Source organism: Mandrillus leucophaeus, unplaced genomic scaffold (genome assembly GCF_000951045.1).
Source record: "Mandrillus leucophaeus isolate KB7577 unplaced genomic scaffold, Mleu.le_1.0 Scaffold249, whole genome shotgun sequence".
Classification (NCBI taxonomy): Eukaryota; Metazoa; Chordata; class Mammalia; order Primates; family Cercopithecidae; genus Mandrillus; species Mandrillus leucophaeus.
In genome coordinates this window covers 2,811,342-2,826,293 of record NW_012102576.1, presented here as the reverse complement: position 1 = coordinate 2,826,293, position 14,952 = coordinate 2,811,342, and the positions used below count along the sequence as shown (strand labels likewise).

Genomic DNA, 14,952 nt, shown 5'->3' with positions numbered 1-14,952 from the left:
CCCGCCCCCTCCTCCCCGAAAAACGTGTGAAGTTATTCAACTTTCCACCTGTTGCCTGCTGCACTGGGCGTGGGTTATTGCAACCTCTAATGTTGGTTCAGGCAGGGTGGAGGTTGGGGACCGTGCTGGGGAGCTGTTGGCCCACATGGGCATAGGGAGGGCATGTTTATCAGACAGAAAATAAACACAAAGTGCGGAGTGTGGCTCCCCAAATGTTGTGCAAACAAAGAACAATAATTATTAAACAGCTTCCAAAGCAACCCAGCACACCCACCCCTTCTGTGTAAGGCCTTTAAAAATGTACATGAAGTTCCCATTTATCTTTTTGTTGATTAAACTCTAGCGGTTGTTATAAATACCGGTCAACAGGCCACACAGCCAAAAGGTAACGTAAATCTCAGATGCAAGACTTAGATTTTTTAAGCAATTTTGTTGCATGACTCTTTTATCTTAGCATCCCTTATTTTATTTTGATTTGTTTTCGGCCACAATGAGTCCTTTAGTGCCATTGTGGACTCACAATGCACACGGACATCAGGCTGTGAATGAAGACAGAGGCAGTTTAAACAAACCAAGCTCTTTCTTTCCTTTCCTTCCATTGTAATATGAATGGGCCTTCTGCATTCGGCTGCTAGGAGACCGGCTTTGCAAAGCCCTGCTCCAATAAATGGGCTGGAGAGAAAGGGACCCCAATAAACAGCCCAAGTATCCAAGTATCAGAGGGTAAAAAAAAAAAAGAAGGAACAAAATTTAGGTAAGTATTTTTTCACTTTTAAATCAACATATTTCCTAATCTCAGAATGTTAGTTTCCATCGTTGCATTCCTTGCTTTCAACAGTTTCCTTCATTCTTATTGTAATTCCTATTCCCTCACTCCATCACTTCCAATGAGGAAACAGAACAGGGATAGTCCTGGATCACCATCAAGGTTTGTTTTCAAGATACAATATTTTCTTTTCTTTCCTTTTTTTTTTTTTGTTCCTTTTAGGAAAATGGGGAACTGGGGTGGCATATTTGTCAGTCATCATCACTAATAACTCATGATCATACAATGCCTTCAAAATCTATTCGTTGGGGGATCAGTAGGAGCCTAGTTGGTGAGTCTGAATTTTTTTTAGGAAAGATCACGAACTATGATTTGCTTTTCTGCTAGTTGAGACTGTTCCTATTCCTGTTAATAAACTGATTGAGGCAAGATGTGAAGCTGCTTGCAGGTTGTGAAGCTCCCAGGCACTGATTGTGTTAGAAAGTAACACCACCTGCCAGCTGTCACTCATTTCTCAGTGGCTAGAGCTCAGGCATCTGGGCACTAAGGAGCCAACCACTCTGCAGGCAGAGGGGAACCCACACTGACTTAGAGCTCATGGGCTAGGGCAAGACATGCAGGAAGTAGAAGACCACTTCATTTCCTCACTGGCTTGTTCACTCCTGACTCATCACAGGGGCTGAGGACCCAAAGTGGAACTGGACCTGTCTCTGCCACCAGGTGAATTATAGAATGAGTTGGGGAAGACTTTCTTGCTTTTCCATTTTCTGAAAGTTTTTGTAGGATTGCTATTTCTTCCTTAAAAGTTTGATAGAAGTCACCAGTGAGGCTGTCAGCACCTGGCCTTTTCTCTGTGGGAAGGATTTTTTTATTGTTGTTGTTTTGTTTACTTAATTCAACTTCTTTAATATAGGCTTACTCATCATTTCTACTTCTTTGGTCAGGTTTGGTGATTTGCATGGTTCAAGGAATTTCTTATCTAAAGTTGTTCAAATGTTCTTTTATTCCTTAACTGCAGGTGGTTTCTGTAGTGATACTGTCTTCCATTGCTGGGATGCACAATCTGTGTCTTCTCTCTTCTTGAGAGACTATGATCAGAGTATTATAGGCTTATCAGTTGTATCGATCTTATCAAAGAACCAGTCTTTTGTTTCATTGATTTTTCTGGGCTCTAGGTAGAGATGGGGCAACCACTGGGCTCACTTCATTTGTTTTCCTCCTTTCAAGATTCTCCATCCTTTCCTTCCTGTTATCTGTTGTCTGAAAATAGTAATTTTGTATTTTTGTCCAGTTTTCTAGTTGTTTAAAGTGGGAGGAGCAGTTCTGTAGGAATTATTCCTTATCAGATGGAAGCTAGAACAGGACACTTTTGGTTGTAACAGAACATCCTGATTGACTATCTGACTATGTCTAAAGAAGATACTCTCTCTTATAATCAGGAAAGAAGGTGGTTTGAGTGCCGGTTGATGTAGTGGCTCTGCCATGTCAAGGCCCAAGTGCTCTTGTCTTTCTGCTCTGCCATCCATGCCTGTTGGTCACTCCATTTCCCGACTGCATGTCTGCAGCAGTACCAGACATCTTCACCATTACAATGATCATTAGAAGAAGACGAACATTGTCTTTCTATATGATACCTTTTATCAGCAATAAAACACTTCAGCAGCATTTAATGTGCATTGCCCATGTAGAAATCAGTATGTTTTCATGGTTTTGGCTTTTTGTCTTTCCTAATTTTTGGATGGTCAATTGTTAACTGGATTAGTCTGTCCTCATGCTGCTAATAAAGACATACTTGAGACTGGGTAATTATAAAGGAAAGAGGTTTAATTTACTCACAGGTCAGCATGGCTGGGAAGGCCTCAGGAAACCTTACGATCATGGCAGAAGGGGAAGCAAACACATCCTGGCAGCAGCAAGGAGAAGTGCAGAGTGAAGGCGGGGAAAATCCCCTTATAAAACCATCAGGTCTCATGAGAACTCACTACCACAAAAACAGCATGAGGGTATCTGCCCCCATGATTCAATTACCTCCCAGAAATTTCCTCCCACAACATGTGGGGATTATGGAAACTACAGTTCAAGATGAGATTTGGATGGGAATACAGTCAAACCATATAATTCCACTCCTGGTCCCTCCCAAATCTCATGTCCTCACATTTCAAAACACAATCATGCCTGCCCAACGGTCCCCCAAAGTCTTAACTCGTTCCAGCATTAGCTCAAAAGTCCAAGTTCAAAGTGTCATCTGAAACAAGTCCCTTCCACCTATAAGCCTACAAAATCACTAGCAAGTTAGTTACTTCCTAGATACAATGGGGACACAGGCATTGGGTAAATACTCCCGTTCCAAATAGGAGACATTGGCCAAAACAAAGGGACCATAGGCCCCATACGAGTCCAAAATCCAATAGGGCAGTCATTAAACCTTAAAGTTCTAAAATGATCTCCTTTAACTCCATGTTTCATATCCACATCACACTGATGCTAGAGGTGGGCTCCCACGCCTTGGGCAGCTCCACCTCTGTGGGTTTATGGAGTAAAACCCCCACTCCTGGCCACTTTCATGGGCTGGCATAGTGTGTCTGTGGCTTTTCCAGATGCACTTTGCAAGTTGTTAGTGGATCTACCATTCCAGGGTCTGGAGGATGGCGGCCCTTTTCTCACAGCTCCATTAGGTGGTGTGCCAGTGGGGACTCTGTGTGGGGGATATGATGCCACATTTCCTTTCTGCACTGCCCTAGCAAAGATTCTCCATGAGGGCTCTGCCCCTGCAGCAGACCTCTGCCTGGACATCCAGGCGTTTCCATACATCCTCTGAAACCTAGGGGGAGGTTCTTGTCTTCTGCGTACTGGCAGGATCAATACCACATGGAATCTGCCAAGGCTTGGCACTTGCACCCTCTAAAGTCACAGCATGATCTGTACGTTGGCCCACTGTAGCCATGGCTAGAGCAGCAGGGATGCAGAGCACCAAGTCCCTAGGCTGCACACAGAAAGGGGGGCCTTGGGCCTTGCCCAGGAAACCATTTTTCCCTGCTAGGCCTCTAGCCCTGTGATGGGAGGGGCTGCCATGAAGGTCTCTGACATACCCTGGAGACATTTTCCCCACTGTTTTAGTGATTAACATTCTTCTCCTCGTTGCTTATGCAAATTTCTGTTGCCAACTGGAATTTCTCCCCAGAAAATGGGTTTTTCTTTTCTATTGCATTGCCAGCCTGCAAATTTTTCAAACTTTTATGCTCTGCTTGCTTCCTCTTGAATGTTTTGCTGCCTAGAAATTTCTTTCACCAGATACCCTAAATCATCACTCTCAAATGCAAAGTTCCACAGATCTCTAAGGCAAGGGCAAAATGCTGCCATTCTCTTTGCTAAAGCACAAGAGTGACCTTTACTTCAGTTCCCAACAAGTTCCTCATCTCCATCTAAGACCATCTCAGCCTGGACTTCATTGTCTATATCACTAACAGCATTTTAGTCAAAGCAATTCAACAAGTCTCTAAGAGGTTCCGAACTTTCCCACATCTTCCTATCTTCTGAGCCCTCCAAGTCTCTAGAAAGTTCCAAACTTTCCCACATTTTCCTATCTTCTTTTGAGTCCTTCCAACTGTTCCAACCTCTGCCTGTTACCCCATTCTAAAGTCACTTCCACATTTTTGGGTATCTTTACAGCAGCACCTCACTACGTGGTACCAATTTGCATATTAGTCCATTCTCACACTGCTAATAAAGACAAACCTGAGACTGAGTGATTTATAAAGGAAAGAGGTTTAATTGACTCACAGTTCAGCATGGTTAGGGAGGCCTCAGGAAACTTACAATCATGTCGGAAGGGGAAGCAAGCATGTCCTTCTTCACTTGGCAGCAGCAAGGAGAAATGCGGAGTGACGCAGGGGAAAAGTCCCTTATAAAACCATCAGGTCTCATGAGAACTCAACCACTATGAAGAGAACAGCATGGAGGTAACCGCCCCCATGATTCAATTACCTCCCACCAGGTCCCTCCCATGACATGTGGAGATTATAGGAACTACAGTTCAAGATGAGATTTGGGTGGGGACACAGTGAAACCATATCATTACCCAAATAAAATCTTGAGCTCATGTGGTTGTTATACTCAAAGAAATTTAGTTCAGCATCCAAATAAAATTAAAACTGCAAATACATCTTGCAGTCTATTTAAAGGGTCAACTTGTTACCAAGAGAAACCTGTCCCAGATGCCCCTGCCATTCATTTTCTGGGTTTCTCTCTCACAGCTGATGTGATGTCTCTCACTTTAGCTTTTTCCTCTGCATTAACCCCCAAATTCGCTCTAGTTTCTTTTTTATTCCCCTTTCTTTTCCTATGTTTCTCTTTTATGTAAACCTCCATCTCATTTTTAGATTTTTTCCCACACTGATAAACTGGCTGTGCACAGCAGAGCACAGGGAAGTGCTTTACTGAGCTATGAAGCAGGAGGTGAAGCAGGATGTGGATAATCCTATGTAATTCTTCTTGCTCCTGTTACACTGATTTCTGCATGCAACTTTTCTTCTAGTCTCCCAGGAAAGAGACCTTGAAGTAATCCTCGACTTTTCCTTCCCTTCATTGTAGTGTACTGTAGTCATAACAATTTTTTAAAGCTTGAGAATTTAGACAGATTAGAATTTGAGTGACAGTCATGCCCCTTAGTACCACTTGTACTAGTGAATAACTTTTTTAAACTTAAAACTTTTTCCTTATATCAAATATTAATAATTTTAAAATTCAAATGGTATTTCTAGATTTGTTACAAAAATAGTGGTTGCCCACACCACACATTCCCACTCCCAATTCCTTCTTCTTTTTTTTTTTTTGTGAGACAGGGTCTTACTCTGTCGCCCAGGCTGGAGTGCAGTGGCACAATCCCAGCTCACTGCAGCCTCAAATTCTGGGGCTCATATGATCCTCCCACCTCGGCCTCCCAAGTAGCTGGGACTACAGGTGCATGCCACACCTGGCCAATTTTTAAAAATGTTCTGTAGAGACAAGGTCTCACTATGTTTCCCAGGTTGGTCTCCAACTCCTGTGCTCACACAGTCCTCTCACTTTGGCCTCCCAAAGAGCTGGGATTATGGGCATGAGCCACTGTGCCTGGCCTTATGCTCATATTTTCTAAGAATGTGTATTTAATGTTCTGTCCTTACTTTTCAGTTGTGTGTATAGTCTATGGACTTCCTAACTCTAGAAGACAAGGATTTAACTCTCCCACCCTCACTTCCTAGACACGCGCACATTTATATAAACACATATAAGGTCTCCTCCCTTTTTTCTTTTTTTTTTTTTTTTTTTGAGACGGAGTCTCGCTCTGTCCCCCAGGCTGGAGTGCAGTGGCCGGATCTCAGCTCACTGCAAGCTCCACCTCCCGGGTTCACGCCATTCTCCTGCCTCAGCCTCCCGAGTAGCTGGGACTACAGGCGCCCGTCACCTCTCCCGGCTAGTTTTTTTTTTTTTTTAGTAGAGATGGGGGTTTCACGTGTTAGCCAGGATGGTCTCGATCTCCTGACCTCGTGATCCGCCCGTCTCGGCCTCCCAAAGTGCTGGGATTATAGGCTTGAGCCACCGCGCCCGGCCTCCTTTTTTCAAAAATAATTATAACACCCCTTTGGGTTAAACTCCCATTCAGTAATTATCTTGTTATAATTACATATTTATTCACAGCCAAGACATATGCTATATCCTTTTTTGTTTATTGTTCTCACTAGACTCAATAATGGCCTCATTTATTTCCTTATTCACTTTCCTATCTAGCTATTACTTATCATCAAATTCTGAAGATCCCCTTTTAAGATATTCATCCATATCAGGCATTCCATGTGATTCACTTCCTTCTGGAGACATCTCTCCTAGAGGCCTCTATCCCCTATTGTATAAGTCCTAGCTTCTGTCCTAGTACTTGCCACCTCCTCTCTCCTAAGCTGGGACTTCCTGTTTTCTAGGTCCCAAATATTATCCTCTTTCCTGACTTATTTCTTAATTTTGGAGAAGAATATCCTCCAGTAGCTTTCTGAGAAAAAGATATCTGAAAATATCTATATCCTACCCACAAACAGCTAATATAATGAGAGTTGAATTCTATGTTAGAATTATTTTCTTCAGAATTTTGAAGTTAATGCCCCATTGTATTTCAGCTTCCTGGGATTCTGTGGAGTATTTCTATGCCATTCTGATTTCCAGTCCTCTAAATGTGACCTTTTCATTTTTCCTTCAGGAAACTCGGAAGATCTCTTCTTTATCCCTGGCATTCTGAATGCTGTGGCAATGTGCCTTGGTGTTGGTCTTTCTAGGTTTGTTGTGCTGGGCACCTGCTGGGCCCTTTCCATATGAGAATATATCTTCTAGACCTGGGAAGATTTTCTTCTCTTCATTTCCTCTATTATCTTTCTCTTTCCTGTTTTTCAGATGTCACGTTTGTGTCTTTTTTGTTTTTGTTCCATCATGAGTGATACCATCAAATCCGTCTGGAAGGCCAATGAGCACTGTCACCTGCTGGGGCTCCCTGCTCTGCCTGCCTTTCAAGGCCTCCCCAGTCCAGCTCCGCTTCCTGCTCCCCTCAGCATGAACCTCCTGCACATGAGAGTTTAGTCTCCTGAATTTTTCCCTCAGTCTCTTTCCTAGGTTTGCTCCTTCTGCTTGGAGTCCTTCCTCTTCTAACCCTTTGTCAGATCCTACTCCTCCTTCCAGGCTCAGTTCCCACATTTGCTCCTTGAAGCTTTTTCATCCCTGTCTTAGACTGTTCAGACTGCTACAGCAAAGTACCTTAGACTGGGTGGTACAAATTCATTGCAAATTCATTTCTCATAGCTCTGGAGGCGCTGAGGTCTCAGATCAGACACCACCATAGTTAGGTTCTGGTGAGGCCTCTCTTCTGGGTTGCAGGCCATTTTCTCATTGTATCCTCACATGGTGGAAAGTGGGCAAGAGAGCTCTGTGGCCTCATTATGGCACTATTCCCATTCATGAGGCTCCATCCTCATGATTTATTCACCTCCCAAAGGCCCCACCTCCAAAGATCATCATGCTCGGATTAATTTCAACCTGTGAATGTTGGGGGGGACAGAAACATTACAACCCTTACTCCTTACAATATGTTTCACTTGTTGCCTGGTATTTAAAGTATGTTAGTTTATGTCCCCAACCCCGATGAGTACTCCTTAAGACTACAGGTCATTTCACATACTTCTTGGTGTCACCCCACAGCACTAATCAGCAGTAGGTGCTGATCACCATCTGTTGATTTTACTTAAAGAAAGGCCCATCAGGAAAGTAAGCCTTGTATGCTGAATGGAGATTCCTTCCCAAATACTTTAATGCAGACCTGGTGCCACTTCCATTTGGTAATGTTTTCTGAGTACTTGATCAAGTGCTTTGCCAGAGATTCTGAAGAAAATCGACAGAACATTTTTCCTAGAACAGTATTTGACCATTTCACTTCCCTGATGGAAGACCCATTAGCTCACCAGGGCTTATAGCTGCCTTGCCGAGACATACTGTGTGTAAGGATAGGTTTGGAGATACATCCTAAATAAGGTGATATTATTAAAAATTGACATTTGTCAATAACTTACTTTTCAGAAAAATAAATCAGACTGGTTTCAAGGTCATCACTCACACCTGGCTGCCAAAATGTTTGCTTGGTTGTAGAGAAAAAGGTGGAACTGCAGCCAGAGGGGTGGACTTGCGCATCACCCGGAGTTCACCTGATCTCCTAGCCCAAGGGAGCATGTCCTGAAGGTGAGTTTCTCTATCTTAGAGCAGCTGCAGAAATAAGGCTGTGATTGTGGACTGCAGAGTCCAAACTCCTGAACGTGACGACAGGGACCTGCACGATCAGGTGGCACTTGTCCCCGCCACCATGTATCCACAGCAGCCACTGGAATTCCTCTGAAGCATCCTGCTCCCTCATTGCTATTGCCTCAGCCTTTCCTCTCCCTGGAATTCTCTCCCACCCAATTCCAGACTAGCAAACCTGCCCGAAACGACTTTCAGCTGAAGAGTAGTTGAGAGCGACAACGGTGGCGGTCAGACCACCCGGCCAAGAAGTGCTCAGCGCTGACTGGGGCCGGGCCGTCCCGGTAGGGAGACGAGGGTCGGACGCCGGGACGTCCCCGCTCCCTTTCCAAGCAGGGCGGGGAGGCGCGCGGCGGGTCCCCAGGGCAGGAGCCCCCGCGCCGTCCCCGTTTCCGGCCCAGAAGTCTCCCGGCCGCGATAGCACAACTGCGGCCTGAGGCCCCGGGAGCCGCCGGTCCTCCGTGCCTGTGGCAGGACAAAGACCGGCATGCAGCATCAAGACACAATCCCGGCCGCAGGACAGTGTATGAACAAAGACGTTCAAGGGCGGCACCCGCCCGACGCCAGCGGGCAGCTACCTGACTGCGGGACCCGAGGTCGGCGAGGACCTGCGCAGTTGCTGTGGCAACAGGCCGTGGCGTCCCACTCCGCCGGCGCCTGCGCACCGTGCCCCTGCTCCCTGCGCCTGCGCGTCTCTCTCCCCCGCCCCACCCACGACGCCTGCGCGCCTAACTCTCGCAACGGCCACACAGACCCCGCCCCTGCGAACCTGGCCAAGTCCCGAGCGGAAGCGCCTTGAGCGGAAGCGGAAGTGAACGAGGCGGCTGTGGCGGTTGCGGTGGCTGAGGCGGCTGGGCCTAGGGCGCAGCGGGCGCGTTGCGGCTGGTGTTGGCGCATCTCTAGGTAGGGCCGGGCCCGAGGGCACCCGCGCGCCGTCCGGGCCGCTTCCGGCCTGCGTGACCGTCCTTTACCCGCGTCCGACCCTTGTGCGCGTCAGCCTCTCGGCCTCTGCCCGGTCCCGAATGCCGTCCTGGCCGTGCTTCTGCCCTAGTCACCGCGGCTGCGACATCATGGGATCCTCGCTTCCCCGCTGCCGGGCCTGTCGTCATCCCTGCCCCTGCGCAGGACCCTCCTGCCGGGCCCTGGTCCGCGTCGTCCCGTGCTCCCCGACCTCGCGACCCGCAGCTGCTCGCCTTGCCTGCCCCATCTTGAGGTCACCTGTGACCTCGACTCCCTCCCTTAAGATGTGCGTTTGGCTCCTGTGTGTCATTTCTGGGTAGATCTGTTATCCTTCACAGCTGCACGACTTTTGTGGTCGTCCGTAGAAGAGAGAGGCATCCTCTGATCTTTTCACTTTTCTCGCATATCCCTGAGTCAGGGCCCCAGCTCCTTGGGGAACGACAGAAAGACAGAGTTCCCTGCCAGCAAGGAGTTTACAGACCCGTGGGACAACACTGAGCGTCAAGCAGATCCTACGATGCAGAAAGAAAAGGGTACCTTAGAGGGTGATTTGCCCAGAGGGTCCAGGAGATTTCCATAAAGGTGGGATTTGAGCAGAGTTTTGAGTAAGCAGGAGTTGGGAGGTGAACGAGAGTTGAGAGCCTATTCCTGGCAGTAAGAACATAAATGTTTAAGACATAATGGTTTCAGACAGTCTGACATATTCTGGGAACTAGGAGTTGAGCATTTGTAAGACAAGAAATGTTGGTTAGGGATGGGGAATGGCAGGAAGGAAGCTAAAGAGCTTGTGGGGCAAGGAAGTGATGTGATCAGATCTTAGCGTTAAAGAGATTCAGTCTGGCAGATACAGGGGTGGGGATGAGGGTGACTGTGGACAGACAAAAGGCTTTTGTCGTCGTTCAGGGACTGGAAACCCCGAAGTGGTAGTGGAGAGAACCTGGAGGTAAAGAAGTGAGAGGGTGGACTTTCTCATGGCCTGGGTCCTTGAGTGGAGAAGTATGGAGAGGGAAAAGCCCAGAATGGGGACCATATCTGGAGCAGCAGGGTCCTAACCTCCATCTCCTGAATATGTGAGAGCATCTTATCCACAGCTGTACTCCCAAGTTCCCCCATGTCTAGTGTCATGCTTTTGTTTTTGACCTTTCTCTGACCTCCCCTTCACATAGGCTCTTTGACCTGCCCATCTTTGGACTTTACTGTTAGGAGCCACCCTCTGTCACCACTACAGCCTTCACAGTCTGTGTTCTGATACCTTCTTCATCCCATTTCTGCCATCTCCCAGCTCCGTCATTAGTGGATTTCCCCCCTGACTTTGCCATTCCTTTTGTTTTGGAACTCTAATTGAGCCTTCTTACCAGTTGTATTCTTGAAAAGCGCCAACACCATTGCTAGGTCAGGGTCCTCACCGCTCATCTTCACACGCACGCACACACCCACACACACCCCATTTTGTGACTACCTTGACCCTCCGGTTTTTTTACTTAGTTTCTAACCACCTAATCTTCCAGACATACTGAAATCTCTGACCACCTGTGGCCCACTGAGAAAACTACAGTAGGTGACATCTGGGGTAACATAGTTTTTAGCATTCTGAGATTCTCCCCCATCCATGATCCTGAATCTGGATACCATTTATGGGGCAGATTTACTGTAAAGCTAATGAAGTTCGGGTTTCTGGGTCTGTCACTTGCATGGGCCCTTACCTAGGCGCTGGGACCTCAGAGATCTTCTGTTTATAATTTGTATGCTTTTTTGAAAAGAGGGTTCCCAAATGGTATGTTTCAAGTCTTTTACAACTTAGATCCCTGCAAAACTCGCTGTTTGTCATATCCTTCCTTGAGATTTGCATTTTTGTCCTTCAGACCCCTTCCTTTCCCTACCTCCTACTTATTCCTCTTCTGGTGTGTGCTTTTTATTTAGGCATGGAGGAAAAAATGTGAATGAATGGAACGGATCAAGTTCCTGCCGTAACCTGACTTTATTTAGCTGTGATGTCCGGAGGGAGATGTCAGAGCGTAGTAACTCAGCATGTTGGACAGGATCTTGGTAACTTCTTTGTTGCAAGCTTAAATGCCTGTATTGTTAGATTTATTTCACTGCAGAGTTGCCACCCCCTTTAAGAAAAGGTTGATGCTAAGAAGGAGAGTCTGCTTAATGGAAATCATAAAAGCAACTCTTAACTCCATGGAAACTACAGTTATACACTATGTGAATTCACACAGGAATTTATTGCGACTTTTGATTTATTACTTTGAAAATGCCACCAGTTTTATAGAGCTTTATAGTGAGTATAAATAATTTTAATTTGTGTTCTGTTGGAAAATCTTCAGATTTAAAACACGTTTAAAGTTTAAATTATTTATGCAAAGATAAGGTATTTCTAAGGAATTTTTTAGTAGTAGTTTTAAATCTCCCTGAGAAGTAAATAATTATCTTATTTTTACAAATGAGGAAATCAGTGATGTACAAAGAGGTTAAATGATTTGTCTTCAGCTGTACAGTAAATCAGGGCCTCCCTTAACCAAAAAAGCCAGCTTCTGAGTACTGTTTTCCTTACAAACAAATGATAAAGAGGAATCTATTTTAGTCAGCTCTTATTATAGAACATTTAATGTAAGATGGAGTAAATTATATCCTTCGGTGTTTCCATATGTTAATACCTATCTGTGCACATCCATATGTATCTACACACTAGGTTCTTTAAAAGTGGGCAGTGTTGATAGTGTTCCTATTAGGACTTTAGTCCAAAGAATTAATTTAATTTGGATTTGTGCAAATTATTATAAAGTCATTTACAATAGAACCATGGCTAATTATGACCAAAGGATATTAACTTTCTGAATAGCAGAGGAGTTTTCTGGCTAGATTAGGTTTTTGCCCATTAAGCACCAAAATATCCCGTTTAGGTTGGGAATCTTCCTAAAGTGTATTATTTCCTGTGTTCTTAAATGGAATGTGCTGAATGTGATGTAAACTTTCCTCAATGATCTCAAGTGACCATTTAAAATATAATTTGTTATGTTGTGATGTGAACAGTAATGTTGTTAGGTTTACTGAGGCATATACAGCTATTTCCTGTGGGGGTTTTTGCATCTTTCCAGTTTTTAAAGTTTTCTGTCCTATTTCATTGAGTCAGCTGTTAGCACTTCTAACTGCTGTCAGTTTTCCTGCCCAAAGTTTCTGTATTTTTCTCTATTATGGGTTTAGGAGCTAATTGTTAGAACTGATTCGAAAAGTCGTCCGTAGATGATAATAAGATCCTAAATAAGTGTCTTCTGAATAAGTTGTTTATGCTGCAAGAGCCTCCAAGGGGTTTTGTAGAGCGCAGTGTGGGTAGGAAAGGCCAAGGGCACCAGAGTTCTGGGTTGCTGGGAGAAGCCAGAGAGTCTCCTTAATTCCCCATCCTCCTCTTAGGACCCACCGACAGGCTAGTGACTGGGAATAACGTGGGAAGGAGAGATCTCGGGTAAGGACACATCCCACAGGGTGGCTCTGTGGTGAGGCCTTTGCCCCACTGGCAGCACACAGCAATGACCAGATCACTAACCTACAGCAGTGCTAAGTGAGGGTTGTGGCCTAGTGAAAGGCAGCTGGGCTGTGGAGTCAGGTGGATTCAAATCCTGGCCTCCTTGTTAATTACTGCTTGTGGCCTCAGGCAGGTGATTTCACCTGACACAAAGTTTGCTGCCTCCCCAAAGTGACCCCTGCCTTCTTTGCTGCTAGAATGTGTCTTTGACTTAAGAGGCTGCACAAAACTGATAATGTGCTCTAATCTGGGCCAGTGGGACTAGAGGGGCTGCCATGGGACTTTTGGAGTAGACTGCACACAGTTAACAGTTAGGTATATTTTGATATGTGTGTTACAGCCCCCACCCAAAACTCTCTGCTTCTTAGAGGACTCCGAGTCTTTGCTTGCCTCCTTCCTCAGGGTTCATGGTCTTAGCTGGGAATCTTGTCTTATTCATTGCTGTATCCACGGCTCCTAACACAGGCCTTGGAGCACGGTAAATCCTGAATGGGTATTTATGAGTGAATGTGGGAATGTGGTTGAGTTTAGATCTCATGTTCTTAGTGTGTCTGTGGGGGGATAGAAGAGGGTCTCTCTGCCCTTCTTTTTCTTCTGTGATAGGAAGTGGCCCTGCATCCCACTAGCCTTGGGATTCTCCCAGAATAGGGAGGGAGAGTGGATGCTGAACAGCCGTAGCACCTGGTTCACGATGGACCATCTGACTCCAGTCTTGCCTGCCTCCACCCATCCCCGGAACATAGGCAGAGCAGTGTTTCTGAAACGCACTTGCTTGAGTCCTTAGTGACATATCATTTCCCTTCGGATGAAGCGTAGACATTTTAGCATGGTTTGCTAGGCCTTTCACTCACCTGGCCCCAACTCCTCCAGCAGTATCTCATCTCTTCATCTTCCCCTAAAATAGGCTCTAGACATACTGAAGGTGGCGTTGTTTTTTTTTTTTTTCCATTTCTGTACTTGATGAACAAATTTATAAATACAGTTGCAAGTTACATTAAACTACTTAATAGAGCAGATGTTTTAAGCACCTAATAATTTGAAAAAAGATACCTTATAGACCTTTAAAATATTTCCTCCATGTTGCTCATGCCTTCCTCTGGCCACACCTGCCTGTCTTCAGGCCTTCCCTTTACCCTCTCCTCAGGGGATTGTCTTAGAGCCCTAAACGAGGTTGGCTTTCCCTGCTGAAAATTCCCCAACACTCTTACCTTCTCAGTCCTACACTTGTGTCCAGAGACTGTTGACTGCTGGAGGGCAGGGACCTCATCTGTCTTGTTCATAGCTCAGTGACTACTCCAATGTCTGACATAAAGGTGCTTGCTGAATGAGTAAACCAAATTTATTTTCAAATAAAATTACCTGATGTTGTTGAAGAGAGCTGAATATTCATGTTACAAGTGGGTCTGTTCTTGATACAATGCTTCTGGAGAAAAGCTGCCAATGTGTGCCTATGCCGTGAGTCAGCAGCTTCCTGTTTGAGATACTAAGGAAATGATGAGAGATCGCTAAGATTTATATGCAAGGATGCGTTTCACATTCTTAGTTATGGCGTGCAAAGTTGGAAATAATCCAGGTGTTCTCCAGTGGAGTTAGAGAACTCACGTCCCTGTTGTACATCTGTTATACATGACACTGTGGGAGAATAGTAACATTATGAGTTGGGAATGTATAATAAATTGGACACAAAAACAGATTATAAAAGTATAATCTCAATTTTTAGAAGCAGTGAATAGTAGAAAAAGGCTGAAATATGTAAAATGTTTAAAAATTTTTTCTTGTGTTTTCTCTGAATTTTCTGCAAATGGTTCATTTTTTGATCTTTTTTTAACAAACTAATATATTTCCCAATATTAAAAAGTAATCTAGCTTATAAAAATTATAAATACAATAAAAC

At 45.0% G+C, this 14,952-nt stretch overlaps 1 protein-coding gene across 2 annotated transcripts in view; it reads left to right on the top strand.

Annotated features, from left to right (window-relative positions):
* The window catches only part of FAM120B (family with sequence similarity 120B), a 96,129-nt gene that overhangs the window by 2,292 nt on the left and 78,885 nt on the right, over positions 1 to 14,952 (top strand). The window contains exon 1 of one of the 2 annotated variants that reach the window (XM_011983395.1): positions 9,350 to 9,475. The exons of the other annotated variant lie outside the window; for it this stretch is intronic. The gene's annotated coding sequence lies outside the window, so the exon portion shown is untranslated. Of the gene's footprint in view, positions 1 to 9,349; positions 9,476 to 14,952 lie in introns of those variants that run through there. 2 annotated transcript variants of the gene reach the window in all.